Raw genomic sequence first — 26356 nt, 5'->3', positions numbered from 1 at the left:
CGTCTCTCTTTTGCAGCTGGAAAAGAAGGTAAAGTAAGCAGTTCTCTCTATATAAGGGATAACGTGTCCAACAGACCTTTAGAGACGGGAGCATACACGGCTTATGCATTACTGTTTTTTGAAAAAAAACAGGCACATTCCAGTTTGTCTGGGCCGAGCTCCGACCGGTGAGAAAAGTCAATAAAACCAGCAAAGTTTGTGCACCGCGCAACTTTGTCAAACTGCAGTATAGTGCTTGCAACGCCTCGGGACAAGCCTCAGATGAGGGTCAGCTAATGCTGATGTCGCCGAACTCTGGCATTGTGCAGTGTGGCACCATCAGCCAGGGTGCTGTGTCTGGAACCGACCCCACCGTCTCTGACAACTCCAACTCATACTTACCTGGCAGGGGAGATACCCATGATCAAGAAGGTGGTTCACCCAGGGCGAGGCTCAGCCATTGCACTCCGGTTGCGCTGACCCTGCGAATTCCCCAAATGTGGAGTCTCGACTGCATAATTTCTGGTAGTGGGGGACTGCGTTCGCGCTCTCCCCTGACCGCTACGTCAAAGGAAAACAAGGTGTCCCGGGTAGCTTCTTTTACTCGTAAGCGTGAAAGCGTGCTGCCAACTATGCCAGTTTTACGACTGCAGAGTCGGTGCTGTTGTCGGGCCGTGACGATTGGTGGGCGTTTCTGTATGTTACAAGCACACATGCCCCCCCCCGCCCCCCAAAGGCGGGGCTTTCCGCCTAAGCCTAACCCTCCGCAAACCCCATTGGATAGCGCATGTGACAGTACGGGGCAGGGTAGCTGACGGGGTGCGATCTGGGATTTGGAACGCGGCAGGCGCAAAGAGAGGCCTACCGTGACGGTGGTGGCTGGACGACTGGGGTTCTCGGCTGCCCTCAAGGCGAAGGCCGTACTGACTCTGGTTTCTCTTCATAACGCACAAGTCTTTCGCCTTTTACTAAAGACTTCCGTGGAGAGGAACGCCAACGAGTTTAAGCTATTTTTGGTAGGTTTGGCCGTAAGGCTGAGCCCTTTGAGTGTGTGAAAAGTCAAACGGCTGTCTCCGCTAAGAACCAGGGGTGCAAAGTGGGGAGACTGGGTGGGGTGCTAAAGCAGCAGCCATTGTTAGGCTGGCTTGAAAACAGGGCACCGTGACAAGAGGATCGTGCCAAGAGCTTGGACGGAACACGAAACGCTTTGGACTCATCGCTTCTCGGCCTTTTGGCTAAGATCAAGTGTAGTATCTGTTCTTATCAGTTTAATATCTGATACGTCCCCTACCCGGGGACCATATATTAAATTGATTTTTGGATCAGGGAGCCGGAACGGGGCTTGCTCCTTCCACTCCACGCATCGACCCGGTATTGCATTACCTCCAGGTACGGTGCACATTCTCTGGAAACGTGCAATGTAACTATAGAGTTTTGTGGGGGGTGTTTTTTCCAGGGAGTCCCTTGCTTTTCTCACATTCCTTTATCGATAGGGTACAAGTTGCTCAAAGCCCTGATGCGGTTACTGAGTCGTACGCTTAGTGGTGCACTCTTGATTTTTCCCTTCCCCGGAGGTTGATCAGGGTGTACCGTCTCTCTTTTGCAGCTGGAAAAGAAGGTAAAGTAAGCAGTTCCTCTATATAAGGGGATAACGTGTCCAACAGACCTTTAGAGACGGGAGCATACACGGCTTATGCATTACTGTTTTTTGAAAAAAAACAGGCACATTCCAGTTTGTCTGGGCCGAGCTCCGACCGGTGAGAAAAGTCAATAAAACCAGCAAAGTTTGTGCACCGCGCAACTTTGTCAAACTGCAGTATAGTGCTTGCAACGCCTCGGGACAAGCCTCAGATGAGGGTCAGCTAATGCTGATGTCGCCGAACTCTGGCATTGTGCAGTGTGGCCACCATCAGCCAGGGTGCTGTGTCTGGAACCGACCCCACCGTCTCTGACAACTCCAACTCATACTTACCTGGCAGGGAGATACCATGATCAAGAAGGTGGTTCACCCAGGGCGAGGCTCAGCCATTGCACTCCGGTTGCGCTGACCCCTGCGAATTCCCCAAATGTGGGAGTCTCGACTGCATAATTTCTGGTAGTGGGGACTGCGTTCGCGCTCTCCCCTGACCGCTACGTCAAAGGAAAACAAGGTGTCCCGGGTAGCTTCTTTTACTCGTAAGCGTGAAAGCGTGCTGCCAACTATGCCAGTTTTACGACTGCAGAGTCGGTGCTGTTGTCGGGCCGTGACGATTGGTGGGCGTTTCTGTATGTTACAAGCACACATGCCCCAGCCCCGCCCCCGCCCCCCAAAGGCGGGGCTTTCCGCCTAAGCCTAACCCTCCGCAAACCCCATTGGATAGCGCATGTGACAGTACGGGGCAGGGTAGCTGACGGGTGCGATGGGATTTGGAACGCGGCAGGCGCAAAGAGAGGCCTACCGTGACGGTGGTGGCTGGGACGACTGGGGTTCTCGGCTGCCCTCAAGGCGAAGGCCGTACTGACTCTGGTTTCTCTTCATAACGCACAAGTCTTTCGCCTTTTACTAAAGACTTCCGTGGAGAGGAACGCCAACGAGTTTAAGCTATTTTGGTAGGTTTGGCCGTAAGGCTGAGCCCTTTGAGTGTGTGAAAAGTCAAACGGCTGTCTCCGCTAAGAACCAGGGGTGCAAAGTGGGAGACTGGGTGGGGGTGCTAAGCAGCAGCCATTGTTAGGCTGGCTTGAAAACAGGCACCGTGACAAGAGAGGATCGTGCCAAGAGCTTGGACGGAACACGAAACGCTTTGGACTCATCGCTTCTCGGCCTTTTGGCTAAGATCAAGTGTAGTATCTGTTCTTATCAGTTTAATATCTGATACGTCCCCTACCCGGGGACCATATATTAAATTGATTTTTGGATCAGGGAGCCGGAACGGGGGGGGCTTGCTCCTTCCACTCCACGCATCGACCCGGTATTGCATTACCTCCAGGTACGGTGCACATTCTCTGGAAACGTGCAATGTAACTATAGAGTTTTGTGGGGGGTGTTTTTTCCAGGGGAGTCCCTTGCTTTTCTCACATTCCTTTATCGATAGGGTACAAGTTGCTCAAAGCCCTGATGCGGTTACTGAGTCGTACGCTTAGTGGTGCACTCTTGATTTTTCCCTTCCCCGGAGGTTGATCAGGGTGTACCGTCTCTCTTTTGCAGCTGGAAAAGAAGGTAAAGTAAGCAGTTCTCTCTATATAAGGGGATAACGTGTCCAACAGACCTTTAGAGACGGGAGCATACACGGCTTATGCATTACTGTTTTTGAAAAAAAACAGGCACATTCCAGTTTGTCTGGGCCGAGCTCCGACCGGTGAGAAAAGTCAATAAAACCAGCAAAGTTTGTGCACCGCGCAAACTTTGTCAAACTGCAGTATAGTGCTTGCAACGCCTCGGGGACAAGCCTCAGATGAGGGTCAGCTAATGCTGATGTCGCCGAAACTCTGGCATTGTGCAGTGTGCCACCATCAGCCAGGGTGCTGTGTCTGGAACCGACCCCACCGTCTCTGACAACTCCAACTCATACTTACCTGGCAGGGGAGATACCATGATCAAGAAGGTGGTTCACCCAGGGCGAGGCTCAGCCATTGCACTCCGGTTGCGCTGACCCCTGCGAATTCCCCAAATGTGGGGAGTCTCGACTGCATAATTTCTGGTAGTGGGGGACTGCGTTCGCGCTCTCCCCTGACCGCTACGTCAAAGGAAAACAAGGTGTCCCGGGTAGCTTCTTTTACTCGTAAGCGTGAAAGCGTGCTGCCAACTATGCCAGTTTTACGACTGCAGAGTCGGTGCTGTTGTCGGGCCGTGACGATTGGTGGGCGTTTCTGTATGTTACAAGCACACATGCCCCAGCCCCCGACCCCGCCCCGCCCCCAAAGGCGGGGCTTTCCGCCTAAGCCTAACCCTCCGCAAACCCCATTGGATAGCGCATGTGACAGTACGGGGGCAGGGTAGCTGACGGGTGCGATCTGGGATTTGGAACGCGGCAGGCGCAAAGAGAGGCCTACCGTGACGGTGGTGGCTGGGACGACTGGGGGTTCTCGGCTGCCCTCAAGGGCGAAAGGCCGTACTGACTCTGGTTTCTCTTCATAACGCACAAGTCTTTCGCTCTTTTACTAAAGACTTCCGTGGAGAGGAACGCCAACGAGTTTAAGCTATTTTTGGTAGGTTTTGGCCGTAAGCTGAGCCCTTTGAGTGTGTGATAAAGTCAAACGGCTGTCTCGCTAAGAACCAGGGGTGCAAAGTGGGGAGACTGGGTGGGGGTGCTAAGCAGCAGCCATTGTTAGGCTGGCTTGAAAACAGGGCACCCGTGACAAGAGAGGGATCGTGCCAAGAGCTTGGACGGAACACGAAACGCTTTGGACTCATCGCTTCTCGGCCTTTTGGCTAAGATCAAGTGTAGTATCTGTTCTTATCAGTTTAATATCTGATACGTCCCCTACCGGGACCATATATTAAATTGATTTTTGGATCAGGGAGCCGGAACGGGGGCTTGCTCCTTCCACTCCACGCATCGACCCGGTATTGCATTATCCTCCAGGTACGGTGCACATTCTCTGGAAACGTGCAATGTAACTATAGAGTTTTGTGGGGGGTGTTTTTTCCAGGGGAGTCCCTTGCTTTTCTCACATTCCTTTATCGATAGGGTACAAGTTGCTCAAAGCCCTGATGCGGGTTACTGAGTCGTACGCTTAGTGGTGCACTCTTGATTTTTCCCTTCCCCGGAGGTTGATCAGGGTGTACCGTCTCTCTTTTGCAGCTGGAAAAGAAGGTAAAGTAAGCAGTTCTCTCTATAGTAAGGGGATAACGTGTCCAACAGACCTTTAGAGACGGGAGCATACACGGCTTATGCATTACTGTTTTTTGAAAAAAAACAGGCACATTCCAGTTTGTCTGGGCCGAGCTCCGACCGGTGAGAAAAGTCAATAAAACCAGCAAAGTTTGTGCACCGCGCAACTTTGTCAAACTGCAGTATAGTGCTTGCAACGCCTCGGGACAAGCCTCAGAGGGTCAGCTAATGCTGATGTCGCCGAACTCTGGCATTGTGCAGTGTGGCCACCATCAGCCAGGGTGCTGTGTCTGGAACCGACCCCACCGTCTCTGACAACTCCAACTCATACTTACCTGGCAGGGGAGATACCATGATCAAGAAGGTGGTTCACCCAGGGCGAGGCTCAGCCATTGCACTCCGGTTGCGCTGACCCCTGCGAATTCCCCAAATGTGGGAGTCTCGACTGCATAATTTCTGGTAGTGGGGGACTGCGTTCGCGCTCTCCCCTGACCGCTACGTCAAAGGAAAACAAGGTGTCCCGGGTAGCTTCTTTTACTCGTAAGCGTGAAAGCGTGCTGCCAACTATGCCAGTTTTACGACTGCAGAGTCGGTGCTGTTGTCGGGCCGTGACGATTGGTGGGCGTTTCTGTATGTTACAAGCACACATGCCCAGCCCCCGCCCCGCCCCCCAAAGGCGGGGCTTTCCGCCTAAGCCTAACCCTCCGCAAACCCCATTGGATAGCGCATGTGACAGTACGGGGCAGGGTAGCTGACGGGTGCGATCTGGGATTTGGAACGCGGCAGGCGCAAAGAGAGGCCTACCGTGACGGTGGTGGCTGGGACGACTGGGGTTCTCGGCTGCCCTCAAGGCGAAGGCCGTACTGACTCTGGTTTCTCTTCATAACGCACAAGTCTTTCGCCTTTTACTAAAGACTTCCGTGGAGAGGAACGCCAACGAGTTTAAGCTATTTTTGGTAGGTTTGGCCGTAAGCTGCCCTTTGAGTGTGTGAAAAGTCAAACGGCTGTCTCCGCTAAGAACCAGGGTGCAAAGTGGGGAGACTGGTGGGGGTGCTAAGCAGCAGCCATTGTTAGGCTGGCTTGAAAACAGGGCACCCGTGACAAGAGAGGATCGTGCCAAGAGCTTTGGACGGAACACGAAACGCTTTGGACTCATCGCTTCTCGGCCTTTTGGCTAAGATCAAGTGTAGTATCTGTTCTTATCAGTTTAATATCTGATACGTCCCCTACCCGGGGACCATATATTAAATTGATTTTTGGATCAGGGAGCCGGAACGGGGGCTTGCTCCTTCCACTCCACGCATCGACCCGGTATTGCATTACCTCCAGGTACGGTGCACATTCTCTGGAAACGTGCAATGTAACTATAGAGTTTTGTGGGGGTGTTTTTTCCAGGGGAGTCCCTTGCTTTTCTCACATTCCTTTATCGATAGGGTACAAGTTGCTCAAAGCCCTGATGCGGTTACTGAGTCGTACGCTTAGTGGTGCACTCTTGATTTTTCCCTTCCCCGGAGGTTGATCAGGGTGTACCGTCTCTCTTTTGCAGCTGGAAAAGAAGGTAAAGTAAGCAGTTCTCTCTATATAAGGGATAACGTGTCCAACAGACCTTTAGAGACGGGAGCATACACGGCTTATGCATTACTGTTTTTTGAAAAAAAACAGGCACATTCCAGTTTGTCTGGGCCGAGCTCCGACCGGTGAGAAAAGTCAATAAAACCAGCAAAGTTTGTGCACCGCGCAACTTTGTCAAACTGCAGTATAGTGCTTGCAACGCCTCGGGGACAAGCCTCAGATGAGGGTCAGCTAATGCTGATGTCGCCGAACTCTGCATTGTGCAGTGTGGCCACCATCAGCCAGGGTGCTGTGTCTGGAACCGACCCCACCGTCTCTGACAACTCCAACTCATACTTACCTGGCAGGGGAGATACCATGATCAAGAAGGTGGTTCACCCAGGGCGAGGCTCAGCCATTGCACTCCGGTTGCGCTGACCCCTGCGAATTCCCCAAATGTGGGAGTCTCGACTGCATAATTTCTGGTAGTGGGGGACTGCGTTCGCGCTCTCCCCTGACCGCTACGTCAAAGGAAAACAAGGTGTCCCGGGTAGCTTCTTTTACTCGTAAGCGTGAAAGCGTGCTGCCAACTATGCCAGTTTTACGACTGCAGAGTCGGTGCTGTTGTCGGGCCGTGACGATTGGTGGGCGTTTCTGTATGTTACAAGCACACATGCCCCAGCCCCCGCCCCCGCCCCCCAAAGGCGGGGCTTTCCGCCTAAGCCTAACCCTCCGCAAACCCCATTGGATAGCGCATGTGACAGTACGGGGCAGGGTAGCTGACGGGTGCGATCTGGGATTTGGAACGCGGCAGGCGCAAAGAGAGGCCTACCGTGACGGTGGTGGCTGGGACGACTGGGGTTCTCGGCTGCCCTCAAGGCGAAGGCCGTACTGACTCTGGTTTCTCTTCATAACGCACAAGTCTTTCGCCTTTTACTAAAGACTTCCGTGGAGAGGAACGCCAACGAGTTTAAGCTATTTTTGGTAGGTTTGGCCGTAAGGCTGAGCCCTTTGAGTGTGTGAAAAGTCAAACGGCTGTCTCCGCTAAGAACCAGGGGTGCAAAGTGGGGAGACTGGGTGGGGGTGCTAAGCAGCAGCCATTGTTAGGCTGGCTTGAAAACAGGGCACCGTGACAAGAGAGGATCGTGCCAAGAGCTTGGACGGAACACGAAACGCTTTGGACTCATCGCTTCTCGGCCTTTTGGCTAAGATCAAGTGTAGTATCTGTTCTTATCAGTTTAATATCTGATACGTCCCCTACCCGGGGACCATATATTAAATTGATTTTTGGATCAGGGAGCCGGAACGGGGGCTTGCTCCTTCCACTCCACGCATCGACCCGGTATTGCATTACCTCCAGGTACGGTGCACATTCTCTGGAAACGTGCAATGTAACTATAGAGTTTTGTGGGGGGTGTTTTTTCCAGGGGAGTCCCTTGCTTTTCTCACATTCCTTTATCGATAGGGTACAAGTTGCTCAAAGCCCTGATGCGGTTACTGAGTCGTACGCTTAGTGGTGCACTCTTGATTTTTCCCTTCCCCGGAGGTTGATCAGGGTGTACCGTCTCTCTTTTGCAGCTGGAAAAGAAGGTAAAGTAAGCAGTTCTCTCTATATAAGGGGATAACGTGTCCAACAGACCTTTAGAGACGGGAGCATACACGGCTTATGCATTACTGTTTTTTGAAAAAAACAGGCACATTCCAGTTTGTCTGGGCCGAGCTCCGACCGGTGAGAAAAGTCAATAAAACCAGCAAAGTTTGTGCACCGCGCAACTTTGTCAAACTGCAGTATAGTGCTTGCAACGCCTCGGGACAAGCCTCAGATGAGGGTCAGCTAATGCTGATGTCGCCGAACTCTGGCATTGTGCAGTGTGGCCACCATCAGCCAGGGTGCTGTGTCTGGAACCGACCCCACCGTCTCTGACAACTCCAACTCATACTTACCTGGCAGGGGAGATACCATGATCAAGAAGGTGGTTCACCCAGGGCGAGGCTCAGCCATTGCACTCCGGTTGCGCTGACCCCTGCGAATTCCCCAAATGTGGGAGTCTCGACTGCATAATTTCTGGTAGTGGGGGACTGCGTTCGCGCTCTCCCCTGACCGCTACGTCAAAGGAAAACAAGGTGTCCCGGGTAGCTTCTTTTACTCGTAAGCGTGAAAGCGTGCTGCCAACTATGCCAGTTTTACGACTGCAGAGTCGGTGCTGTTGTCGGGCCGTGACGATTGGTGGGCGTTTCTGTATGTTACAAGCACACATGCCCCAGCCCCGCCCCCGCCCCCCAAAGGCGGGGCTTTCCGCCTAAGCCTAACCCTCCGCAAACCCCATTGGATAGCGCATGTGACAGTACGGGGCAGGGTAGCTGACGGGTGCGATCTGGGATTTGGAACGCGGCAGGCGCAAAGAGAGGCCTACCGTGACGGTGGTGGCTGGGACGACTGGGGTTCTCGGCTGCCCTCAAGGCGAAGGCCGTACTGACTCTGGTTTCTCTTCATAACGCACAAGTCTTTCGCCTTTTACTAAAGACTTCCGTGGAGAGGAACGCCAACGAGTTTAAGCTATTTTTGGTAGGTTTGGCCGTAAGGCTGAGCCCTTTGAGTGTGTGAAAAGTCAAACGGCTGTCTCCGCTAAGAACCAGGGGTGCAAAGTGGGGAGACTGGGTGGGGGTGCTAAGCAGCAGCCATTGTTAGGCTGGCTTGAAAACAGGGCACCGTGACAAGAGAGGATCGTGCCAAGAGCTTGGACGGAACACGAAACGCTTTGGACTCATCGCTTCTCGGCCTTTTGGCTAAGATCAAGTGTAGTATCTGTTCTTATCAGTTTAATATCTGATACGTCCCCTACCCGGGGACCATATATTAAATTGATTTTTGGATCAGGGAGCCGGAACGGGGGCTTGCTCCTTCCACTCCACGCATCGACCCGGTATTGCATTACCTCCAGGTACGGTGCACATTCTCTGGAAACGTGCAATGTAACTATAGAGTTTTGTGGGGGTGTTTTTTCCAGGGGAGTCCCTTGCTTTTCTCACATTCCTTTATCGATAGGGTACAAGTTGCTCAAAGCCCTGATGCGGTTACTGAGTCGTACGCTTAGTGGTGCACTCTTGATTTTTCCCTTCCCCGGAGGTTGATCAGGGTGTACCGTCTCTCTTTTGCAGCTGGAAAAGAAGGTAAAGTAAGCAGTTCTCTCTATATAAGGGGATAACGTGTCCAACAGACCTTTAGAGACGGGAGCATACACGGCTTATGCATTACTGTTTTTTGAAAAAAAACAGGCACATTCCAGTTTGTCTGGGCCGAGCTCCGACCGGTGAGAAAAGTCAATAAAACCAGCAAAGTTTGTGCACCGCGCAACTTTGTCAAACTGCAGTATAGTGCTTGCAACGCCTCGGGACAAGCCTCAGATGAGGGTCAGCTAATGCTGATGTCGCCGAACTCTGGCATTGTGCAGTGTGGCCACCATCAGCCAGGGTGCTGTGTCTGGAACCGACCCCACCGTCTCTGACAACTCCAACTCATACTTACCTGGCAGGGGAGATACCATGATCAAGAAGGTGGTTCACCCAGGGCGAGGCTCAGCCATTGCACTCCGGTTGCGCTGACCCCTGCGAATTCCCCAAATGTGGGAGTCTCGACTGCATAATTTCTGGTAGTGGGGGACTGCGTTCGCGCTCTCCCCTGACCGCTACGTCAAAGGAAAACAAGGTGTCCCGGGTAGCTTCTTTTACTCGTAAGCGTGAAAGCGTGCTGCCAACTATGCCAGTTTTACGACTGCAGAGTCGGTGCTGTTGTCGGGCCGTGACGATTGGTGGGCGTTTCTGTATGTTACAAGCACACATGCCCCAGCCCCCGCCCCGCCCCCCAAAGGCGGGGCTTTCCGCCTAAGCCTAACCCTCCGCAAACCCCATTGGATAGCGCATGTGACAGTACGGGGCAGGGTAGCTGACGGGTGCGATCTGGGATTTGGAACGCGGCAGGCGCAAAGAGAGGCCTACCGTGACGGTGGTGGCTGGGACGACTGGGGTTCTCGGCTGCCCTCAAGGCGAAGGCCGTACTGACTCTGGTTTCTCTTCATAACGCACAAGTCTTTCGCCTTTTACTAAAGACTTCCGTGGAGAGGAACGCCAACGAGTTTAAGCTATTTTTGGTAGGTTTGGCCGTAAGGCTGAGCCCTTTGAGTGTGTGAAAAGTCAAACGGCTGTCTCCGCTAAGAACCAGGGGTGCAAAGTGGGGAGACTGGGTGGGGGTGCTAAGCAGCAGCCATTGTTAGGCTGGCTTGAAAACAGGGCACCGTGACAAGAGAGGATCGTGCCAAGAGCTTGGACGGAACACGAAACGCTTTGGACTCATCGCTTCTCGGCCTTTTGGCTAAGATCAAGTGTAGTATCTGTTCTTATCAGTTTAATATCTGATACGTCCCCTACCCGGGGACCATATATTAAATTGATTTTTGGATCAGGGAGCCGGAACGGGGGCTTGCTCCTTCCACTCCACGCATCGACCCGGTATTGCATTACCTCCAGGTACGGTGCACATTCTCTGGAAACGTGCAATGTAACTATAGAGTTTTGTGGGGGGTGTTTTTTCCAGGGGAGTCCCTTGCTTTTCTCACATTCCTTTATCGATAGGGTACAAGTTGCTCAAAGCCCTGATGCGGTTACTGAGTCGTACGCTTAGTGGTGCACTCTTGATTTTTCCCTTCCCCGGAGGTTGATCAGGGTGTACCGTCTCTCTTTTGCAGCTGGAAAAGAAGGTAAAGTAAGCAGTTCTCTCTATATAAGGGGATAACGTGTCCAACAGACCTTTAGAGACGGGAGCATACACGGCTTATGCATTACTGTTTTTTGAAAAAAAACAGGCACATTCCAGTTTGTCTGGGCCGAGCTCCGACCGGTGAGAAAAGTCAATAAAACCAGCAAAGTTTGTGCACCGCGCAACTTTGTCAAACTGCAGTATAGTGCTTGCAACGCCTCGGGGACAAGCCTCAGATGAGGGTCAGCTAATGCTGATGTCGCCGAACTCTGGCATTGTGCAGTGTGGCCACCATCAGCCAGGGTGCTGTGTCTGGAACCGACCCCACCGTCTCTGACAACTCCAACTCATACTTACCTGGCAGGGGAGATACCATGATCAAGAAGGTGGTTCACCCAGGGCGAGGCTCAGCCATTGCACTCCGGTTGCGCTGACCCCTGCGAATTCCCCAAATGTGGGAGTCTCGACTGCATAATTTCTGGTAGTGGGGGACTGCGTTCGCGCTCTCCCCTGACCGCTACGTCAAAGGAAAACAAGGTGTCCCGGGTAGCTTCTTTTACTCGTAAGCGTGAAAGCGTGCTGCCAACTATGCCAGTTTTACGACTGCAGAGTCGGTGCTGTTGTCGGGCCGTGACGATTGGTGGGCGTTTCTGTATGTTACAAGCACACATGCCCCAGCCCCCGCCCCCGCCCCCCAAAGGCGGGGCTTTCCGCCTAAGCCTAACCCTCCGCAAACCCCATTGGATAGCGCATGTGACAGTACGGGGCAGGGTAGCTGACGGGTGCGATCTGGGATTTGGAACGCGGCAGGCGCAAAGAGAGGCCTACCGTGACGGTGGTGGCTGGGACGACTGGGGTTCTCGGCTGCCCTCAAGGCGAAGGCCGTACTGACTCTGGTTTCTCTTCATAACGCACAAGTCTTTCGCCTTTTACTAAAGACTTCCGTGGAGAGGAACGCCAACGAGTTTAAGCTATTTTTGGTAGGTTTGGCCGTAAGGCTGAGCCCTTTGAGTGTGTGAAAAGTCAAACGGCTGTCTCCGCTAAGAACCAGGGGTGCAAAGTGGGGAGACTGGGTGGGGGTGCTAAGCAGCAGCCATTGTTAGGCTGGCTTGAAAACAGGGCACCGTGACAAGAGAGGATCGTGCCAAGAGCTTGGACGGAACACGAAACGCTTTGGACTCATCGCTTCTCGGCCTTTTGGCTAAGATCAAGTGTAGTATCTGTTCTTATCAGTTTAATATCTGATACGTCCCCTACCCGGGGACCATATATTAAATTGATTTTTGGATCAGGGAGCCGGAACGGGGGCTTGCTCCTTCCACTCCACGCATCGACCCGGTATTGCATTACCTCCAGGTACGGTGCACATTCTCTGGAAACGTGCAATGTAACTATAGAGTTTTGTGGGGGGTGTTTTTTCCAGGGGAGTCCCTTGCTTTTCTCACATTCCTTTATCGATAGGGTACAAGTTGCTCAAAGCCCTGATGCGGTTACTGAGTCGTACGCTTAGTGGTGCACTCTTGATTTTTCCCTTCCCCGGAGGTTGATCAGGGTGTACCGTCTCTCTTTTGCAGCTGGAAAAGAAGGTAAAGTAAGCAGTTCTCTCTATATAAGGGGATAACGTGTCCAACAGACCTTTAGAGACGGGAGCATACACGGCTTATGCATTACTGTTTTTTGAAAAAAAACAGGCACATTCCAGTTTGTCTGGGCCGAGCTCCGACCGGTGAGAAAAGTCAATAAAACCAGCAAAGTTTGTGCACCGCGCAACTTTGTCAAACTGCAGTATAGTGCTTGCAACGCCTCGGGGACAAGCCTCAGATGAGGGTCAGCTAATGCTGATGTCGCCGAACTCTGGCATTGTGCAGTGTGGCCACCATCAGCCAGGGTGCTGTGTCTGGAACCGACCCCACCGTCTCTGACAACTCCAACTCATACTTACCTGGCAGGGGAGATACCATGATCAAGAAGGTGGTTCACCCAGGGCGAGGCTCAGCCATTGCACTCCGGTTGCGCTGACCCCTGCGAATTCCCCAAATGTGGGAGTCTCGACTGCATAATTTCTGGTAGTGGGGGACTGCGTTCGCGCTCTCCCCTGACCGCTACGTCAAAGGAAAACAAGGTGTCCCGGGTAGCTTCTTTTACTCGTAAGCGTGAAAGCGTGCTGCCAACTATGCCAGTTTTACGACTGCAGAGTCGGTGCTGTTGTCGGGCCGTGACGATTGGTGGGCGTTTCTGTATGTTACAAGCACACATGCCCCAGCCCCCGCCCCCGCCCCCCAAAGGCGGGGCTTTCCGCCTAAGCCTAACCCTCCGCAAACCCCATTGGATAGCGCATGTGACAGTACGGGGCAGGGTAGCTGACGGGTGCGATCTGGGATTTGGAACGCGGCAGGCGCAAAGAGAGGCCTACCGTGACGGTGGTGGCTGGGACGACTGGGGTTCTCGGCTGCCCTCAAGGCGAAGGCCGTACTGACTCTGGTTTCTCTTCATAACGCACAAGTCTTTCGCCTTTTACTAAAGACTTCCGTGGAGAGGAACGCCAACGAGTTTAAGCTATTTTTGGTAGGTTTGGCCGTAAGGCTGAGCCCTTTGAGTGTGTGAAAAGTCAAACGGCTGTCTCCGCTAAGAACCAGGGGTGCAAAGTGGGGAGACTGGGTGGGGGTGCTAAGCAGCAGCCATTGTTAGGCTGGCTTGAAAACAGGGCACCGTGACAAGAGAGGATCGTGCCAAGAGCTTGGACGGAACACGAAACGCTTTGGACTCATCGCTTCTCGGCCTTTTGGCTAAGATCAAGTGTAGTATCTGTTCTTATCAGTTTAATATCTGATACGTCCCCTACCCGGGGACCATATATTAAATTGATTTTTGGATCAGGGAGCCGGAACGGGGGCTTGCTCCTTCCACTCCACGCATCGACCCGGTATTGCATTACCTCCAGGTACGGTGCACATTCTCTGGAAACGTGCAATGTAACTATAGAGTTTTGTGGGGGGTGTTTTTTCCAGGGGAGTCCCTTGCTTTTCTCACATTCCTTTATCGATAGGGTACAAGTTGCTCAAAGCCCTGATGCGGTTACTGAGTCGTACGCTTAGTGGTGCACTCTTGATTTTTCCCTTCCCCGGAGGTTGATCAGGGTGTACCGTCTCTCTTTTGCAGCTGGAAAAGAAGGTAAAGTAAGCAGTTCTCTCTATATAAGGGGATAACGTGTCCAACAGACCTTTAGAGACGGGAGCATACACGGCTTATGCATTACTGTTTTTTGAAAAAAAACAGGCACATTCCAGTTTGTCTGGGCCGAGCTCCGACCGGTGAGAAAAGTCAATAAAACCAGCAAAGTTTGTGCACCGCGCAACTTTGTCAAACTGCAGTATAGTGCTTGCAACGCCTCGGGGACAAGCCTCAGATGAGGGTCAGCTAATGCTGATGTCGCCGAACTCTGGCATTGTGCAGTGTGGCCACCATCAGCCAGGGTGCTGTGTCTGGAACCGACCCCACCGTCTCTGACAACTCCAACTCATACTTACCTGGCAGGGGAGATACCATGATCAAGAAGGTGGTTCACCCAGGGCGAGGCTCAGCCATTGCACTCCGGTTGCGCTGACCCCTGCGAATTCCCCAAATGTGGGAGTCTCGACTGCATAATTTCTGGTAGTGGGGGACTGCGTTCGCGCTCTCCCCTGACCGCTACGTCAAAGGAAAACAAGGTGTCCCGGGTAGCTTCTTTTACTCGTAAGCGTGAAAGCGTGCTGCCAACTATGCCAGTTTTACGACTGCAGAGTCGGTGCTGTTGTCGGGCCGTGACGATTGGTGGGCGTTTCTGTATGTTACAAGCACACATGCCCCCGCCCCCGCCCCGCCCCCAAAGGCGGGGCTTTCCGCCTAAGCCTAACCCTCCGCAAACCCCATTGGATAGCGCATGTGACAGTACGGGGCAGGGTAGCTGACGGGTGCGATCTGGGATTTGGAACGCGGCAGGCGCAAAGAGAGGCCTACCGTGACGGTGGTGGCTGGGACGACTGGGGTTCTCGGCTGCCCTCAAGGCGAAGGCCGTACTGACTCTGGTTTCTCTTCATAACGCACAAGTCTTTCGCCTTTTACTAAAGACTTCCGTGGAGAGGAACGCCAACGAGTTTAAGCTATTTTTGGTAGGTTTGGCCGTAAGGCTGAGCCCTTTGAGTGTGTGAAAAGTCAAACGGCTGTCTCCGCTAAGAACCAGGGGTGCAAAGTGGGGAGACTGGGTGGGGTGCTAAGCAGCAGCCATTGTTAGGCTGGCTTGAAAACAGGGCACCGTGACAAGAGAGGATCGTGCCAAGAGCTTGGACGGAACACGAAACGCTTTGGACTCATCGCTTCTCGGCCTTTTGGCTAAGATCAAGTGTAGTATCTGTTCTTATCAGTTTAATATCTGATACGTCCCCTACCCGGGGACCATATATTAAATTGATTTTTGGATCAGGGAGCCGGAACGGGGGCTTGCTCCTTCCACTCCACGCATCGACCCGGTATTGCATTACCTCCAGGTACGGTGCACATTCTCTGGAAACGTGCAATGTAACTATAGAGTTTTGTGGGGGTGTTTTTTCCAGGGGAGTCCCTTGCTTTTCTCACATTCCTTTATCGATAGGGTACAAGTTGCTCAAAGCCCTGATGCGGTTACTGAGTCGTACGCTTAGTGGTGCACTCTTGATTTTTCCCTTCCCCGGAGGTTGATCAGGGTGTACCGTCTCTCTTTTGCAGCTGGAAAAGAAGGTAAAGTAAGCAGTTCTCTCTATATAAGGGGATAACGTGTCCAACAGACCTTTAGAGACGGGAGCATACACGGCTTATGCATTACTGTTTTTTGAAAAAAAAACAGGCACATTCCAGTTTGTCTGGGCCGAGCTCCGACCGGTGAGAAAAGTCAATAAAACCAGCAAAGTTTGTGCACCGCGCAACTTTGTCAAACTGCAGTATAGTGCTTGCAACGCCTCGGGACAAGCCTCAGATGAGGGTCAGCTAATGCTGATGTCGCCGAACTCTGGCATTGTGCAGTGTGGCCACCATCAGCCAGGGTGCTGTGTCTGGAACCGACCCCACCGTCTCTGACAACTCCAACTCATACTTACCTGGCAGGGGAGATACCATGATCAAGAAGGTGGTTCACCCAGGGCGAGGCTCAGCCATTGCACTCCGGTTGCGCTGACCCCTGCGAATTCCCCAAATGTGGGAGTCTCGACTGCATAATTTCTGGTAGTGGGGGACTGCGTTCGCGCTCTCCCCTGACCGCTACGTCAAAGGAAAACAAGGTGTCCCGGGTAGCTTCTTTTACTCGTAAGCGTGAAAGCGTGCTGCCAACTATGCCAGTTTTACGACTGCAGAGTCGGTGCTGTTGTCGGGCCGTGACGATTGGTGGGCGTTTCTGTATGTTACAAGCACACATGCCCCAGCCCCCGCCCCCGCCCCCCAAAGGCGGGGCTTTCCGCCTAAGCCTAACCCTCCGCAAACCCCATTGGATAGCGCATGTGACAGTACGGGGCAGGGTAGCTGACGGGTGCGATCTGGGATTTGGAACGCGGCAGGCGCAAAGAGAGGCCTACCGTGACGGTGGTGGCTGGGACGACTGGGGTTCTCGGCTGCCCTCAAGGCGAAGGCCGTACTGACTCTGGTTTCTCTTCATAACGCACAAGTCTTTCGCCTTTTACTAAAGACTTCCGTGGAGAGGAACGCCAACGAGTTTAAGCTATTTTTGGTAGGTTTGGCCGTAAGGCTGAGCCCTTTGAGTGTGTGAAAAGTCAAACGGCTGTCTCCGCTAAGAACCAGGGGTGCAAAGTGGGGAGACTGGGTGGGGGTGCTAAGCAGCAGCCATTGTTAGGCTGGCTTGAAAACAGGGCACCGTGACAAGAGAGGATCGTGCCAAGAGCTTGGACGGAACACGAAACGCTTTGGACTCATCGCTTCTCGGCCTTTTGGCTAAGATCAAGTGTAGTATCTGTTCTTATCAGTTTAATATCTGATACGTCCCCTACCCGGGGACCATATATTAAATTGATTTTTGGATCAGGGAGCCGGAACGGGGGCTTGCTCCTTCCACTCCACGCATCGACCCGGTATTGCATTACCTCCAGGTACGGTGCACATTCTCTGGAAACGTGCAATGTAACTATAGAGTTTTGTGGGGGGTGTTTTTTCCAGGGGAGTCCCTTGCTTTTCTCACATTCCTTTATCGATAGGGTACAAGTTGCTCAAAGCCCTGATGCGGTTACTGAGTCGTACGCTTAGTGGTGCACTCTTGATTTTTCCCTTCCCCGGAGGTTGATCAGGGTGTACCGTCTCTCTTTTGCAGCTGGAAAAGAAGGTAAAGTAAGCAGTTCTCTCTATATAAGGGGATAACGTGTCCAACAGACCTTTAGAGACGGGAGCATACACGGCTTATGCATTACTGTTTTTTGAAAAAAAACAGGCACATTCCAGTTTGTCTGGGCCGAGCTCCGACCGGTGAGAAAAGTCAATAAAACCAGCAAAGTTTGTGCACCGCGCAACTTTGTCAAACTGCAGTATAGTGCTTGCAACGCCTCGGGACAAGCCTCAGATGAGGGTCAGCTAATGCTGATGTCGCCGAACTCTGGCATTGTGCAGTGTGGCCACCATCAGCCAGGGTGCTGTGTCTGGAACCGACCCCACCGTCTCTGACAACTCCAACTCATACTTACCTGGCAGGGGAGATACCATGATCAAGAAGGTGGTTCACCCAGGGCGAGGCTCAGCCATTGCACTCCGGTTGCGCTGACCCCTGCGAATTCCCCAAATGTGGGAGTCTCGACTGCATAATTTCTGGTAGTGGGGGACTGCGTTCGCGCTCTCCCCTGACCGCTACGTCAAAGGAAAACAAGGTGTCCCGGGTAGCTTCTTTTACTCGTAAGCGTGAAAGCGTGCTGCCAACTATGCCAGTTTTACGACTGCAGAGTCGGTGCTGTTGTCGGGCCGTGACGATTGGTGGGCGTTTCTGTATGTTACAAGCACACATGCCCCAGCCCCCGCCCCCGCCCCCAAAGGCGGGGCTTTCCGCCTAAGCCTAACCCTCCGCAAACCCCATTGGATAGCGCATGTGACAGTACGGGGCAGGGTAGCTGACGGGTGCGATCTGGGATTTGGAACGCGGCAGGCGCAAAGAGAGGCCTACCGTGACGGTGGTGGCTGGGACGACTGGGGTTCTCGGCTGCCCTCAAGGCGAAGGCCGTACTGACTCTGGTTTCTCTTCATAACGCACAAGTCTTTCGCCTTTTACTAAAGACTTCCGTGGAGAGGAACGCCAACGAGTTTAAGCTATTTTTGGTAGGTTTGGCCGTAAGGCTGAGCCCTTTGAGTGTGTGAAAAGTCAAACGGCTGTCTCCGCTAAGAACCAGGGGTGCAAAGTGGGGAGACTGGGTGGGGGTGCTAAGCAGCAGCCATTGTTAGGCTGGCTTGAAAACAGGGCACCGTGACAAGAGAGGATCGTGCCAAGAGCTTGGACGGAACACGAAACGCTTTGGACTCATCGCTTCTCGGCCTTTTGGCTAAGATCAAGTGTAGTATCTGTTCTTATCAGTTTAATATCTGATACGTCCCCTACCCGGGGACCATATATTAAATTGATTTTTGGATCAGGGAGCCGGAACGGGGGCTTGCTCCTTCCACTCCACGCATCGACCCGGTATTGCATTACCTCCAGGTACGGTGCACATTCTCTGGAAACGTGCAATGTAACTATAGAGTTTTGTGGGGGGTGTTTTTTCCAGGGGAGTCCCTTGCTTTTCTCACATTCCTTTATCGATAGGGTACAAGTTGCTCAAAGCCCTGATGCGGTTACTGAGTCGTACGCTTAGTGGTGCACTCTTGATTTTTCCCTTCCCCGGAGGTTGATCAGGGTGTACCGTCTCTCTTTTGCAGCTGGAAAAGAAGGTAAAGTAAGCAGTTCTCTCTATATAAGGGGATAACGTGTCCAACAGACCTTTAGAGACGGGAGCATACACGGCTTATGCATTACTGTTTTTTGAAAAAAAACAGGCACATTCCAGTTTGTCTGGGCCGAGCTCCGACCGGTGAGAAAAGTCAATAAAACCAGCAAAGTTTGTGCACCGCGCAACTTTGTCAAACTGCAGTATAGTGCTTGCAACGCCTCGGGGACAAGCCTCAGATGAGGGTCAGCTAATGCTGATGTCGCCGAACTCTGGCATTGTGCAGTGTGGCCACCATCAGCCAGGGTGCTGTGTCTGGAACCGACCCCACCGTCTCTGACAACTCCAACTCATACTTACCTGGCAGGGGAGATACCATGATCAAGAAGGTGGTTCACCCAGGGCGAGGCTCAGCCATTGCACTCCGGTTGCGCTGACCCCTGCGAATTCCCCAAATGTGGGAGTCTCGACTGCATAATTTCTGGTAGTGGGGGACTGCGTTCGCGCTCTCCCCTGACCGCTACGTCAAAGGAAAACAAGGTGTCCCGGGTAGCTTCTTTTACTCGTAAGCGTGAAAGCGTGCTGCCAACTATGCCAGTTTTACGACTGCAGAGTCGGTGCTGTTGTCGGGCCGTGACGATTGGTGGGCGTTTCTGTATGTTACAAGCACACATGCCCCCGCCCCCGCCCCCCAAAGGCGGGGCTTTCCGCCTAAGCCTAACCCTCCGCAAACCCCATTGGATAGCGCATGTGACAGTACGGGGCAGGGTAGCTGACGGGTGCGATCTGGGATTTGGAACGCGGCAGGCGCAAAGAGAGGCCTACCGTGACGGTGGTGGCTGGGACGACTGGGGTTCTCGGCTGCCCTCAAGGCGAAGGCCGTACTGACTCTGGTTTCTCTTCATAACGCACAAGTCTTTCGCCTTTTACTAAAGACTTCCGTGGAGAGGAACGCCAACGAGTTTAAGCTATTTTTGGTAGGTTTGGCCGTAAGGCTGAGCCCTTTGAGTGTGTGAAAAGTCAAACGGCTGTCTCCGCTAAGAACCAGGGGTGCAAAGTGGGGAGACTGGGTGGGGGTGCTAAGCAGCAGCCATTGTTAGGCTGGCTTGAAAACAGGGCACCGTGACAAGAGAGGATCGTGCCAAGAGCTTGGACGGAACACGAAACGCTTTGGACTCATCGCTTCTCGGCCTTTTGGCTAAGATCAAGTGTAGTATCTGTTCTTATCAGTTTAATATCTGATACGTCCCCTACCCGGGGACCATATATTAAATTGATTTTTGGATCAGGGAGCCGGAACGGGGGCTTGCTCCTTCCACTCCACGCATCGACCCGGTATTGCATTACCTCCAGGTACGGTGCACATTCTCTGGAAACGTGCAATGTAACTATAGAGTTTTGTGGGGGGTGTTTTTTCCAGGGGAGTCCCTTGCTTTTCTCACATTCCTTTATCGATAGGGTACAAGTTGCTCAAAGCCCTGATGCGGTTACTGAGTCGTACGCTTAGTGGTGCACTCTTGATTTTTCCCTTCCCCGGAGGTTGATCAGGGTGTACCGTCTCTCTTTTGCAGCTGGAAAAGAAGGTAAAGTAAGCAGTTCTCTCTATATAAGGGGATAACGTGTCCAACAGACCTTTAGAGACGGGAGCATACACGGCTTATGCATTACTGTTTTTTGAAAAAAAACAGGCACATTCCAGTTTGTCTGGGCCGAGCTCCGACCGGTGAGAAAAGTCAATAAAACCAGCAAAGTTTGTGCACCGCGCAACTTTGTCAAACTGCAGTATAGTGCTTGCAACGCCTCGGGGACAAGCCTCAGATGAGGGTCAGCTAATGCTGATGTCGCCGAACTCTGGCATTGTGCAGTGTGGCCACCATCAGCCAGGGTGCTGTGTCTGGAACCGACCCCACCGTCTCTGACAACTCCAACTCATACTTACCTGGCAGGGGAGATACCATGATCAAGAAGGTGGTTCACCCAGGGCGAGGCTCAGCCATTGCACTCCGGTTGCGCTGACCCCTGCGAATTCCCCAAATGTGGGAGTCTCGACTGCATAATTTCTGGTAGTGGGGGACTGCGTTCGCGCTCTCCCCTGACCGCTACGTCAAAGGAAAACAAGGTGTCCCGGGTAGCTTCTTTTACTCGTAAGCGTGAAAGCGTGCTGCCAACTATGCCAGTTTTACGACTGCAGAGTCGGTGCTGTTGTCGGGCCGTGACGATTGGTGGGCGTTTCTGTATGTTACAAGCACACATGCCCCAGCCCCCGCCCCCGCCCCCAAAGGCGGGGCTTTCCGCCTAAGCCTAACCCTCCGCAAACCCCATTGGATAGCGCATGTGACAGTACGGGGCAGGGTAGCTGACGGGTGCGATCTGGGATTTGGAACGCGGCAGGCGCAAAGAGAGGCCTACCGTGACGGTGGTGGCTGGGACGACTGGGGTTCTCGGCTGCCCTCAAGGCGAAGGCCGTACTGACTCTGGTTTCTCTTCATAACGCACAAGTCTTTCGCCTTTTACTAAAGACTTCCGTGGAGAGGAACGCCAACGAGTTTAAGCTATTTTTGGTAGGTTTGGCCGTAAGGCTGAGCCCTTTGAGTGTGTGAAAAGTCAAACGGCTGTCTCCGCTAAGAACCAGGGGTGCAAAGTGGGGAGACTGGGTGGGGGTGCTAAGCAGCAGCCATTGTTAGGCTGGCTTGAAAACAGGGCACCGTGACAAGAGAGGATCGTGCCAAGAGCTTGGACGGTACACGAAACGCTTTGGACTCATCGCTTCTCGGCCTTTTGGCTAAGATCAAGTGTAGTATCTGTTCTTATCAGTTTAATATCTGATACGTCCCCTACCCGGGGACCATATATTAAATTGATTTTTGGATCAGGGAGCCGGAACGGGGGCTTGCTCCTTCCACTCCACGCATCGACCCGGTATTGCATTACCTCCAGGTACGGTGCACATTCTCTGGAAACGTGCAATGTAACTATAGAGTTTTGTGGGGGGTGTTTTTTCCAGGGGAGTCCCTTGCTTTTCTCACATTCCTTTATCGATAGGGTACAAGTTGCTCAAAGCCCTGATGCGGTTACTGAGTCGTACGCTTAGTGGTGCACTCTTGATTTTTCCCTTCCCCGGAGGTTGATCAGGGTGTACCGTCTCTCTTTTGCAGCTGGAAAAGAAGGTAAAGTAAGCAGTTCTCTCTATATAAGGGGATAACGTGTCCAACAGACCTTTAGAGACGGGAGCATACACGGCTTATGCATTACTGTTTTTTGAAAAAAAACAGGCACATTCCAGTTTGTCTGGGCCGAGCTCCGACCGGTGAGAAAAGTCAATAAAACCAGCAAAGTTTGTGCACCGCGCAACTTTGTCAAACTGCAGTATAGTGCTTGCAACGCCTCGGGACAAGCCTCAGATGAGGGTCAGCTAATGCTGATGTCGCCGAACTCTGGCATTGTGCAGTGTGGCCACCATCAGCCAGGGTGCTGTGTCTGGAACCGACCCCACCGTCTCTGACAACTCCAACTCATACTTACCTGGCAGGGGAGATACCATGATCAAGAAGGTGGTTCACCCAGGGCGAGGCTCAGCCATTGCACTCCGGTTGCGCTGACCCCTGCGAATTCCCCAAATGTGGGAGTCTCGACTGCATAATTTCTGGTAGTGGGGACTGCGTTCGCGCTCTCCCCTGACCGCTACGTCAAAGGAAAACAAGGTGTCCCGGGTAGCTTCTTTTACTCGTAAGCGTGAAAGCGTGCTGCCAACTAGTGCCAGTTTTACGACTGCAGAGTCGGTGCTGTTGTCGGGCCGTGACGATTGGTGGGCGTTTCTGTATGTTACAAGCACACATGCCCCCGCCCCCGCCCCCAAAGGCGGGGCTTTCCGCCTAAGCCTAACCCTCCGCAAACCCCATTGGATAGCGCATGTGACAGTACGGGGCAGGGTAGCTGACGGGTGCGATCTGGGATTTGGAACGCGGCAGGCGCAAAGAGAGGCCTACCGTGACGGTGGTGGCTGGGACGACTGGGGTTCTCGGCTGCCCTCAAGGCGAAGGCCGTACTGACTCTGGTTTCTCTTCATAACGCACAAGTCTTTCGCCTTTTACTAAAGACTTCCGTGGAGAGGAACGCCAACGAGTTTAAGCTATTTTTGGTAGGTTTGGCCGTAAGGCTGAGCCCTTTGAGTGTGTGAAAAGTCAAACGGCTGTCTCCGCTAAGAACCAGGGGTGCAAAGTGGGGAGACTGGGTGGGGGTGCTAAGCAGCAGCCATTGTTAGGCTGGCTTGAAAACAGGGCACCGTGACAAGAGAGGATCGTGCCAAGAGCTTGGACGGAACACGAAACGCTTTGGACTCATCGCTTCTCGGCCTTTTGGCTAAGATCAAGTGTAGTATCTGTTCTTATCAGTTAATATCTGATACGTCCCCTACCCGGGGACCATATATTAAATTGATTTTTGGATCAGGGAGCCGGAACGGGGGCTTGCTCCTTCCACTCCACGCATCGACCCGGTATTGCATTACCTCCAGGTACGGTGCACATTCTCTGGAAACGTGCAATGTAACTATAGAGTTTTGTGGGGGGTGTTTTTTCCAGGGGAGTCCCTTGCTTTTCTCACATTCCTTTATCGATAGGGTACAAGTTGCTCAAAGCCCTGATGCGGTTACTGAGTCGTACGCTTAGTGGTGCACTCTTGATTTTTCCCTTCCCCGGAGGTTGATCAGGGTGTACCGTCTCTCTTTTGGCAGCTGGAAAAGAAGGTAAAGTAAGCAGTTCCCTCTATAGAAGGGGATAACGTGTCCAACAGACCTTTAGAGACGGGAGCATACACGGCTTATGCATTACTGTTTTTTGAAAAAAAACAGGCACATTCCAGTTTGTCTGGGCCGAGCTCCGACCGGTGAGAAAAGTCAATAAAACCAGCAAAGTTTGTGCACCGCGCAACTTTGTCAAACTGCAGTATAGTGCTTGCAACGCCTCGGCGACAAGCCTCAGATGAGGGTCAGCTAATGCTGATGTCGCCGAACTCTGGCATTGTGCAGTGTGGCCACCATCAGCCAGGGTGCTGTGTCTGGAACCGACCCCACCGTCTCTGACAACTCCAACTCATACTTACCTGGCAGGGGAGATACCATGATCAAGAAGGTGGTTCACCCAGGGCGAGGCTCAGCCATTGCACTCCGGTTGCGCTGACCCCTGCGAATTCCCCAAATGTGGGAGTCTCGACTGCATAATTTCTGGTAGTGGGGGACTGCGTTCGCGCTCTCCCCCTGACCGCTACGTCAAAGGAAAACAAGGTGTCCCGGGTAGCTTCTTTTACTCGTAAGCGTGAAAGCGTGCTGCCAACTATGCCAGTTTTACGACTGCAGAGTCGGTGCTGTTGTCGGGCCGTGACGATTGGTGGGCGTTTCTGTATGTTACAAGCACACATGCCCCAGCCCCCGCCCCGCCCCCCAAAGGCGGGGCTTTCCGCCTAAGCCTAACCCTCCGCAAACCCCATTGGATAGCGCATGTGACAGTACGGGGCAGGGTAGCTGACGGGTGCGATCTGGGATTTGGAACGCGGCAGGCGCAAAGAGAGGCCTACCGTGACGGTGGTGGCTGGGACGACTGGGGTTCTCGGCTGCCCTCAAGGCGAAGGCCGTACTGACTCTGGTTTCTCTTCATAACGCACAAGTCTTTCGCCTTTTACTAAAGACTTCGTGGAGAGGAACGCCAACGAGTTTAAGCTATTTTTGGTAGGTTTGGCCGTAAGGCTGAGCCCTTTGAGTGTGTGAAAAGTCAAACGGCTGTCTCCGCTAAGAACCAGGGGTGCAAAGTGGGGAGACTGGTGGGGGTGCTAAGCAGCAGCCATTGTTAGGCTGGCTTGAAAACAGGGCACCGTGACAAGAGAGGATCGTGCCAAGAGCTTGGACGGAACACGAAACGCTTTGGACTCATCGCTTCTCGGCCTTTTGGCTAAGATCAAGTGTAGTATCTGTTCTTATCAGTTTAATATCTGATACGTCCCCTACCGGGGACCATATATTAAATTGATTTTTGGATCAGGGAGCCGGAACGGGGGCTTGCTCCTTCCACTCCACGCATCGACCCGGTATTGCATTACCTCCAGGTACGGTGCACATTCTCTGGAAACGTGCAATGTAACTATAGAGTTTTGTGGGGGTGTTTTTTTTCCAGGGGAGTCCCTTGCTTTTCTCACATTCCTTTATCGATAGGGTACAAGTTGCTCAAAGCCCTGATGCGGTTACTGAGTCGTACGCTTAGTGGTGCACTCTTGATTTTTCCCTTCCCCGGAGGTTGATCAGGGTGTACCGTCTCTCTTTTGCAGCTGGAAAAGAAGGTAAAGTAAGCAGTTCTCTCTATATAAGGGGATAACGTGTCCAACAGACCTTTAGAGACGGAGCATACACGGCTTATGCATTACTGTTTTTTGAAAAAAAACAGGCACATTCCAGTTTGTCTGGGCCGAGCTCCGACCGGTGAGAAAAGTCAAAAAAACCAGCAAAGTTTGTGCACCGCGCAACTTTGTCAAACTGCAGTATAGTGCTTGCAACGCCTCGGGGACAAGCCTCAGATGAGGGTCAGCTAATGCTGATGTCGCCGAACTCTGGCATTGTGCAGTGTGGCCACCATCAGCCAGGGTGCTGTGTCTGGAACCGACCCCACCGTCTCTGACAACTCCAACTCATACTTACCTGGCAGGGGAGATACCATGATCAAGAAGGTGGTTCACCCAGGGCGAGGCTCAGCCATTGCACTTGCGCTGACCCCTGCGAATTCCCCAAATGTGGGAGTCTCGACTGCATAATTTCTGGTAGTGGGGGACTGCGTTCGCGCTCTCCCCTGACCGCTACGTCAAAGGAAAACAAGGTGTCCCGGGTAGCTTCTTTTACTCGTAAGCGTGAAAGCGTGCTGCCAACTATGCCAGTTTTACGACTGCAGAGTCGGTGCTGTTGTCGGGCCGTGACGATTGGTGGGCGTTTCTGTATGTTACAAGCACACATGCCCCCCCGCCCCGCCCCCCAAAGCGGGGCTTTCCGCCTAAGCCTAACCCTCCGCCCCCCATTGGATAGCGCATGTGACAGTACGGGGCAGGGTAGCTGACGGGTGCGATCTGGGATTTGGAACGCGGCAGGCGCAAAGAGAGGCCTACCGTGACGGTGGTGGCTGGGACGACTGGGGTTCTCGGCTGCCCTCAAGGCGAAGGCCGTACTGACTCTGGTTTCTCTTCATAACGCACAAGTCTTTCGCCTTTTACTAAAGACTTCCGTGGAGAGGAACGCCAACGAGTTTAAGCTATTTTTGGTAGGTTTGGCCGTAAGGCTGAGCCCTTTGAGTGTGTGAAAAGTCAAACGGCTG

At 52.8% G+C, this 26356-nt stretch overlaps 50 non-coding genes across 50 annotated transcripts; all 50 read left to right on the top strand.

The window, feature by feature from the left end:
* The first annotated feature begins 373 nt into the window (after window positions 1-373).
* Window positions 374-536, top strand: LOC127140010 (U1 spliceosomal RNA). The gene has a single exon (XR_007810366.1). It is a non-coding gene; the product is annotated as a U1 spliceosomal RNA (small nuclear RNA).
* Window positions 537-903: 367 nt separating this feature from the next.
* Window positions 904-1015, top strand: LOC127140044 (U5 spliceosomal RNA). Its single transcript, XR_007810400.1, has one exon. It is a non-coding gene; the product is annotated as a U5 spliceosomal RNA (small nuclear RNA).
* Window positions 1016-1194: 179 nt separating this feature from the next.
* On the top strand, window positions 1195-1384 carry LOC127140025 (U2 spliceosomal RNA). Its single transcript, XR_007810381.1, has one exon. It is a non-coding gene; the product is annotated as a U2 spliceosomal RNA (small nuclear RNA).
* A 559-nt stretch (window positions 1385-1943) lies between these two features.
* LOC127140008 (U1 spliceosomal RNA) lies at window positions 1944-2104 on the top strand. Its single transcript, XR_007810364.1, has one exon. It is a non-coding gene; the product is annotated as a U1 spliceosomal RNA (small nuclear RNA).
* A 373-nt stretch (window positions 2105-2477) lies between these two features.
* Window positions 2478-2592, top strand: LOC127140045 (U5 spliceosomal RNA). Its single transcript, XR_007810401.1, has one exon. It is a non-coding gene; the product is annotated as a U5 spliceosomal RNA (small nuclear RNA).
* Window positions 2593-2767: 175 nt separating this feature from the next.
* On the top strand, window positions 2768-2961 carry LOC127140026 (U2 spliceosomal RNA). The gene has a single exon (XR_007810382.1). It is a non-coding gene; the product is annotated as a U2 spliceosomal RNA (small nuclear RNA).
* Window positions 2962-3523: 562 nt separating this feature from the next.
* LOC127139998 (U1 spliceosomal RNA) lies at window positions 3524-3688 on the top strand. Its single transcript, XR_007810354.1, has one exon. It is a non-coding gene; the product is annotated as a U1 spliceosomal RNA (small nuclear RNA).
* A 383-nt stretch (window positions 3689-4071) lies between these two features.
* LOC127140047 (U5 spliceosomal RNA) lies at window positions 4072-4184 on the top strand. Its single transcript, XR_007810403.1, has one exon. It is a non-coding gene; the product is annotated as a U5 spliceosomal RNA (small nuclear RNA).
* Window positions 4185-4367: 183 nt separating this feature from the next.
* Window positions 4368-4557, top strand: LOC127140028 (U2 spliceosomal RNA). Its single transcript, XR_007810384.1, has one exon. It is a non-coding gene; the product is annotated as a U2 spliceosomal RNA (small nuclear RNA).
* A 560-nt stretch (window positions 4558-5117) lies between these two features.
* Window positions 5118-5281, top strand: LOC127140006 (U1 spliceosomal RNA). The gene has a single exon (XR_007810362.1). It is a non-coding gene; the product is annotated as a U1 spliceosomal RNA (small nuclear RNA).
* A 373-nt stretch (window positions 5282-5654) lies between these two features.
* On the top strand, window positions 5655-5766 carry LOC127140029 (U5 spliceosomal RNA). The gene has a single exon (XR_007810385.1). It is a non-coding gene; the product is annotated as a U5 spliceosomal RNA (small nuclear RNA).
* A 178-nt stretch (window positions 5767-5944) lies between these two features.
* Window positions 5945-6135, top strand: LOC127140023 (U2 spliceosomal RNA). The gene has a single exon (XR_007810379.1). It is a non-coding gene; the product is annotated as a U2 spliceosomal RNA (small nuclear RNA).
* A 559-nt stretch (window positions 6136-6694) lies between these two features.
* Window positions 6695-6858, top strand: LOC127140005 (U1 spliceosomal RNA). Its single transcript, XR_007810361.1, has one exon. It is a non-coding gene; the product is annotated as a U1 spliceosomal RNA (small nuclear RNA).
* A 375-nt stretch (window positions 6859-7233) lies between these two features.
* On the top strand, window positions 7234-7345 carry LOC127140043 (U5 spliceosomal RNA). Its single transcript, XR_007810399.1, has one exon. It is a non-coding gene; the product is annotated as a U5 spliceosomal RNA (small nuclear RNA).
* Window positions 7346-7526: 181 nt separating this feature from the next.
* Window positions 7527-7717, top strand: LOC127140022 (U2 spliceosomal RNA). Its single transcript, XR_007810378.1, has one exon. It is a non-coding gene; the product is annotated as a U2 spliceosomal RNA (small nuclear RNA).
* Window positions 7718-8277: 560 nt separating this feature from the next.
* On the top strand, window positions 8278-8441 carry LOC127140004 (U1 spliceosomal RNA). Its single transcript, XR_007810360.1, has one exon. It is a non-coding gene; the product is annotated as a U1 spliceosomal RNA (small nuclear RNA).
* A 374-nt stretch (window positions 8442-8815) lies between these two features.
* Window positions 8816-8927, top strand: LOC127140041 (U5 spliceosomal RNA). Its single transcript, XR_007810397.1, has one exon. It is a non-coding gene; the product is annotated as a U5 spliceosomal RNA (small nuclear RNA).
* Window positions 8928-9108: 181 nt separating this feature from the next.
* On the top strand, window positions 9109-9299 carry LOC127140021 (U2 spliceosomal RNA). Its single transcript, XR_007810377.1, has one exon. It is a non-coding gene; the product is annotated as a U2 spliceosomal RNA (small nuclear RNA).
* A 560-nt stretch (window positions 9300-9859) lies between these two features.
* On the top strand, window positions 9860-10023 carry LOC127140003 (U1 spliceosomal RNA). The gene has a single exon (XR_007810359.1). It is a non-coding gene; the product is annotated as a U1 spliceosomal RNA (small nuclear RNA).
* Window positions 10024-10397: 374 nt separating this feature from the next.
* On the top strand, window positions 10398-10509 carry LOC127140040 (U5 spliceosomal RNA). The gene has a single exon (XR_007810396.1). It is a non-coding gene; the product is annotated as a U5 spliceosomal RNA (small nuclear RNA).
* Window positions 10510-10690: 181 nt separating this feature from the next.
* LOC127140019 (U2 spliceosomal RNA) lies at window positions 10691-10881 on the top strand. Its single transcript, XR_007810375.1, has one exon. It is a non-coding gene; the product is annotated as a U2 spliceosomal RNA (small nuclear RNA).
* Window positions 10882-11443: 562 nt separating this feature from the next.
* Window positions 11444-11607, top strand: LOC127140002 (U1 spliceosomal RNA). Its single transcript, XR_007810358.1, has one exon. It is a non-coding gene; the product is annotated as a U1 spliceosomal RNA (small nuclear RNA).
* Window positions 11608-11982: 375 nt separating this feature from the next.
* On the top strand, window positions 11983-12094 carry LOC127140039 (U5 spliceosomal RNA). Its single transcript, XR_007810395.1, has one exon. It is a non-coding gene; the product is annotated as a U5 spliceosomal RNA (small nuclear RNA).
* Window positions 12095-12275: 181 nt separating this feature from the next.
* Window positions 12276-12466, top strand: LOC127140018 (U2 spliceosomal RNA). The gene has a single exon (XR_007810374.1). It is a non-coding gene; the product is annotated as a U2 spliceosomal RNA (small nuclear RNA).
* A 562-nt stretch (window positions 12467-13028) lies between these two features.
* On the top strand, window positions 13029-13192 carry LOC127140001 (U1 spliceosomal RNA). Its single transcript, XR_007810357.1, has one exon. It is a non-coding gene; the product is annotated as a U1 spliceosomal RNA (small nuclear RNA).
* Window positions 13193-13567: 375 nt separating this feature from the next.
* On the top strand, window positions 13568-13679 carry LOC127140038 (U5 spliceosomal RNA). Its single transcript, XR_007810394.1, has one exon. It is a non-coding gene; the product is annotated as a U5 spliceosomal RNA (small nuclear RNA).
* Window positions 13680-13860: 181 nt separating this feature from the next.
* LOC127140017 (U2 spliceosomal RNA) lies at window positions 13861-14051 on the top strand. Its single transcript, XR_007810373.1, has one exon. It is a non-coding gene; the product is annotated as a U2 spliceosomal RNA (small nuclear RNA).
* A 562-nt stretch (window positions 14052-14613) lies between these two features.
* LOC127140000 (U1 spliceosomal RNA) lies at window positions 14614-14777 on the top strand. Its single transcript, XR_007810356.1, has one exon. It is a non-coding gene; the product is annotated as a U1 spliceosomal RNA (small nuclear RNA).
* Window positions 14778-15150: 373 nt separating this feature from the next.
* Window positions 15151-15262, top strand: LOC127140037 (U5 spliceosomal RNA). The gene has a single exon (XR_007810393.1). It is a non-coding gene; the product is annotated as a U5 spliceosomal RNA (small nuclear RNA).
* Window positions 15263-15442: 180 nt separating this feature from the next.
* Window positions 15443-15633, top strand: LOC127140016 (U2 spliceosomal RNA). Its single transcript, XR_007810372.1, has one exon. It is a non-coding gene; the product is annotated as a U2 spliceosomal RNA (small nuclear RNA).
* A 561-nt stretch (window positions 15634-16194) lies between these two features.
* Window positions 16195-16358, top strand: LOC127139999 (U1 spliceosomal RNA). Its single transcript, XR_007810355.1, has one exon. It is a non-coding gene; the product is annotated as a U1 spliceosomal RNA (small nuclear RNA).
* A 375-nt stretch (window positions 16359-16733) lies between these two features.
* Window positions 16734-16845, top strand: LOC127140036 (U5 spliceosomal RNA). Its single transcript, XR_007810392.1, has one exon. It is a non-coding gene; the product is annotated as a U5 spliceosomal RNA (small nuclear RNA).
* A 181-nt stretch (window positions 16846-17026) lies between these two features.
* LOC127140015 (U2 spliceosomal RNA) lies at window positions 17027-17217 on the top strand. The gene has a single exon (XR_007810371.1). It is a non-coding gene; the product is annotated as a U2 spliceosomal RNA (small nuclear RNA).
* Window positions 17218-17778: 561 nt separating this feature from the next.
* Window positions 17779-17942, top strand: LOC127140042 (U1 spliceosomal RNA). The gene has a single exon (XR_007810398.1). It is a non-coding gene; the product is annotated as a U1 spliceosomal RNA (small nuclear RNA).
* A 374-nt stretch (window positions 17943-18316) lies between these two features.
* Window positions 18317-18428, top strand: LOC127140035 (U5 spliceosomal RNA). Its single transcript, XR_007810391.1, has one exon. It is a non-coding gene; the product is annotated as a U5 spliceosomal RNA (small nuclear RNA).
* A 181-nt stretch (window positions 18429-18609) lies between these two features.
* LOC127140014 (U2 spliceosomal RNA) lies at window positions 18610-18800 on the top strand. The gene has a single exon (XR_007810370.1). It is a non-coding gene; the product is annotated as a U2 spliceosomal RNA (small nuclear RNA).
* A 562-nt stretch (window positions 18801-19362) lies between these two features.
* On the top strand, window positions 19363-19526 carry LOC127140031 (U1 spliceosomal RNA). The gene has a single exon (XR_007810387.1). It is a non-coding gene; the product is annotated as a U1 spliceosomal RNA (small nuclear RNA).
* A 369-nt stretch (window positions 19527-19895) lies between these two features.
* Window positions 19896-20007, top strand: LOC127140034 (U5 spliceosomal RNA). The gene has a single exon (XR_007810390.1). It is a non-coding gene; the product is annotated as a U5 spliceosomal RNA (small nuclear RNA).
* Window positions 20008-20188: 181 nt separating this feature from the next.
* LOC127140013 (U2 spliceosomal RNA) lies at window positions 20189-20379 on the top strand. The gene has a single exon (XR_007810369.1). It is a non-coding gene; the product is annotated as a U2 spliceosomal RNA (small nuclear RNA).
* Window positions 20380-20941: 562 nt separating this feature from the next.
* On the top strand, window positions 20942-21105 carry LOC127140020 (U1 spliceosomal RNA). Its single transcript, XR_007810376.1, has one exon. It is a non-coding gene; the product is annotated as a U1 spliceosomal RNA (small nuclear RNA).
* A 374-nt stretch (window positions 21106-21479) lies between these two features.
* On the top strand, window positions 21480-21591 carry LOC127140033 (U5 spliceosomal RNA). Its single transcript, XR_007810389.1, has one exon. It is a non-coding gene; the product is annotated as a U5 spliceosomal RNA (small nuclear RNA).
* A 181-nt stretch (window positions 21592-21772) lies between these two features.
* Window positions 21773-21963, top strand: LOC127140012 (U2 spliceosomal RNA). Its single transcript, XR_007810368.1, has one exon. It is a non-coding gene; the product is annotated as a U2 spliceosomal RNA (small nuclear RNA).
* Window positions 21964-22524: 561 nt separating this feature from the next.
* On the top strand, window positions 22525-22686 carry LOC127140007 (U1 spliceosomal RNA). The gene has a single exon (XR_007810363.1). It is a non-coding gene; the product is annotated as a U1 spliceosomal RNA (small nuclear RNA).
* Window positions 22687-23056: 370 nt separating this feature from the next.
* LOC127140032 (U5 spliceosomal RNA) lies at window positions 23057-23168 on the top strand. The gene has a single exon (XR_007810388.1). It is a non-coding gene; the product is annotated as a U5 spliceosomal RNA (small nuclear RNA).
* A 181-nt stretch (window positions 23169-23349) lies between these two features.
* Window positions 23350-23539, top strand: LOC127140027 (U2 spliceosomal RNA). The gene has a single exon (XR_007810383.1). It is a non-coding gene; the product is annotated as a U2 spliceosomal RNA (small nuclear RNA).
* A 563-nt stretch (window positions 23540-24102) lies between these two features.
* Window positions 24103-24266, top strand: LOC127140009 (U1 spliceosomal RNA). Its single transcript, XR_007810365.1, has one exon. It is a non-coding gene; the product is annotated as a U1 spliceosomal RNA (small nuclear RNA).
* A 375-nt stretch (window positions 24267-24641) lies between these two features.
* On the top strand, window positions 24642-24752 carry LOC127140046 (U5 spliceosomal RNA). Its single transcript, XR_007810402.1, has one exon. It is a non-coding gene; the product is annotated as a U5 spliceosomal RNA (small nuclear RNA).
* Window positions 24753-24932: 180 nt separating this feature from the next.
* On the top strand, window positions 24933-25122 carry LOC127140024 (U2 spliceosomal RNA). The gene has a single exon (XR_007810380.1). It is a non-coding gene; the product is annotated as a U2 spliceosomal RNA (small nuclear RNA).
* Window positions 25123-25684: 562 nt separating this feature from the next.
* On the top strand, window positions 25685-25843 carry LOC127140011 (U1 spliceosomal RNA). The gene has a single exon (XR_007810367.1). It is a non-coding gene; the product is annotated as a U1 spliceosomal RNA (small nuclear RNA).
* A 367-nt stretch (window positions 25844-26210) lies between these two features.
* Window positions 26211-26322, top strand: LOC127140030 (U5 spliceosomal RNA). The gene has a single exon (XR_007810386.1). It is a non-coding gene; the product is annotated as a U5 spliceosomal RNA (small nuclear RNA).
* The last annotated feature ends 34 nt before the right edge of the window (window positions 26323-26356 follow it).

This window comes from Lates calcarifer, unplaced genomic scaffold, assembly GCF_001640805.2.
Source record: "Lates calcarifer isolate ASB-BC8 unplaced genomic scaffold, TLL_Latcal_v3 _unitig_2305_quiver_2130, whole genome shotgun sequence".
In the NCBI taxonomy this organism is placed as follows: Eukaryota; Metazoa; Chordata; class Actinopteri; family Centropomidae; genus Lates; species Lates calcarifer.
Note: the sequence above shows the minus strand (reverse complement) of the source record. Positions and strands in the feature narration are given on the sequence as shown.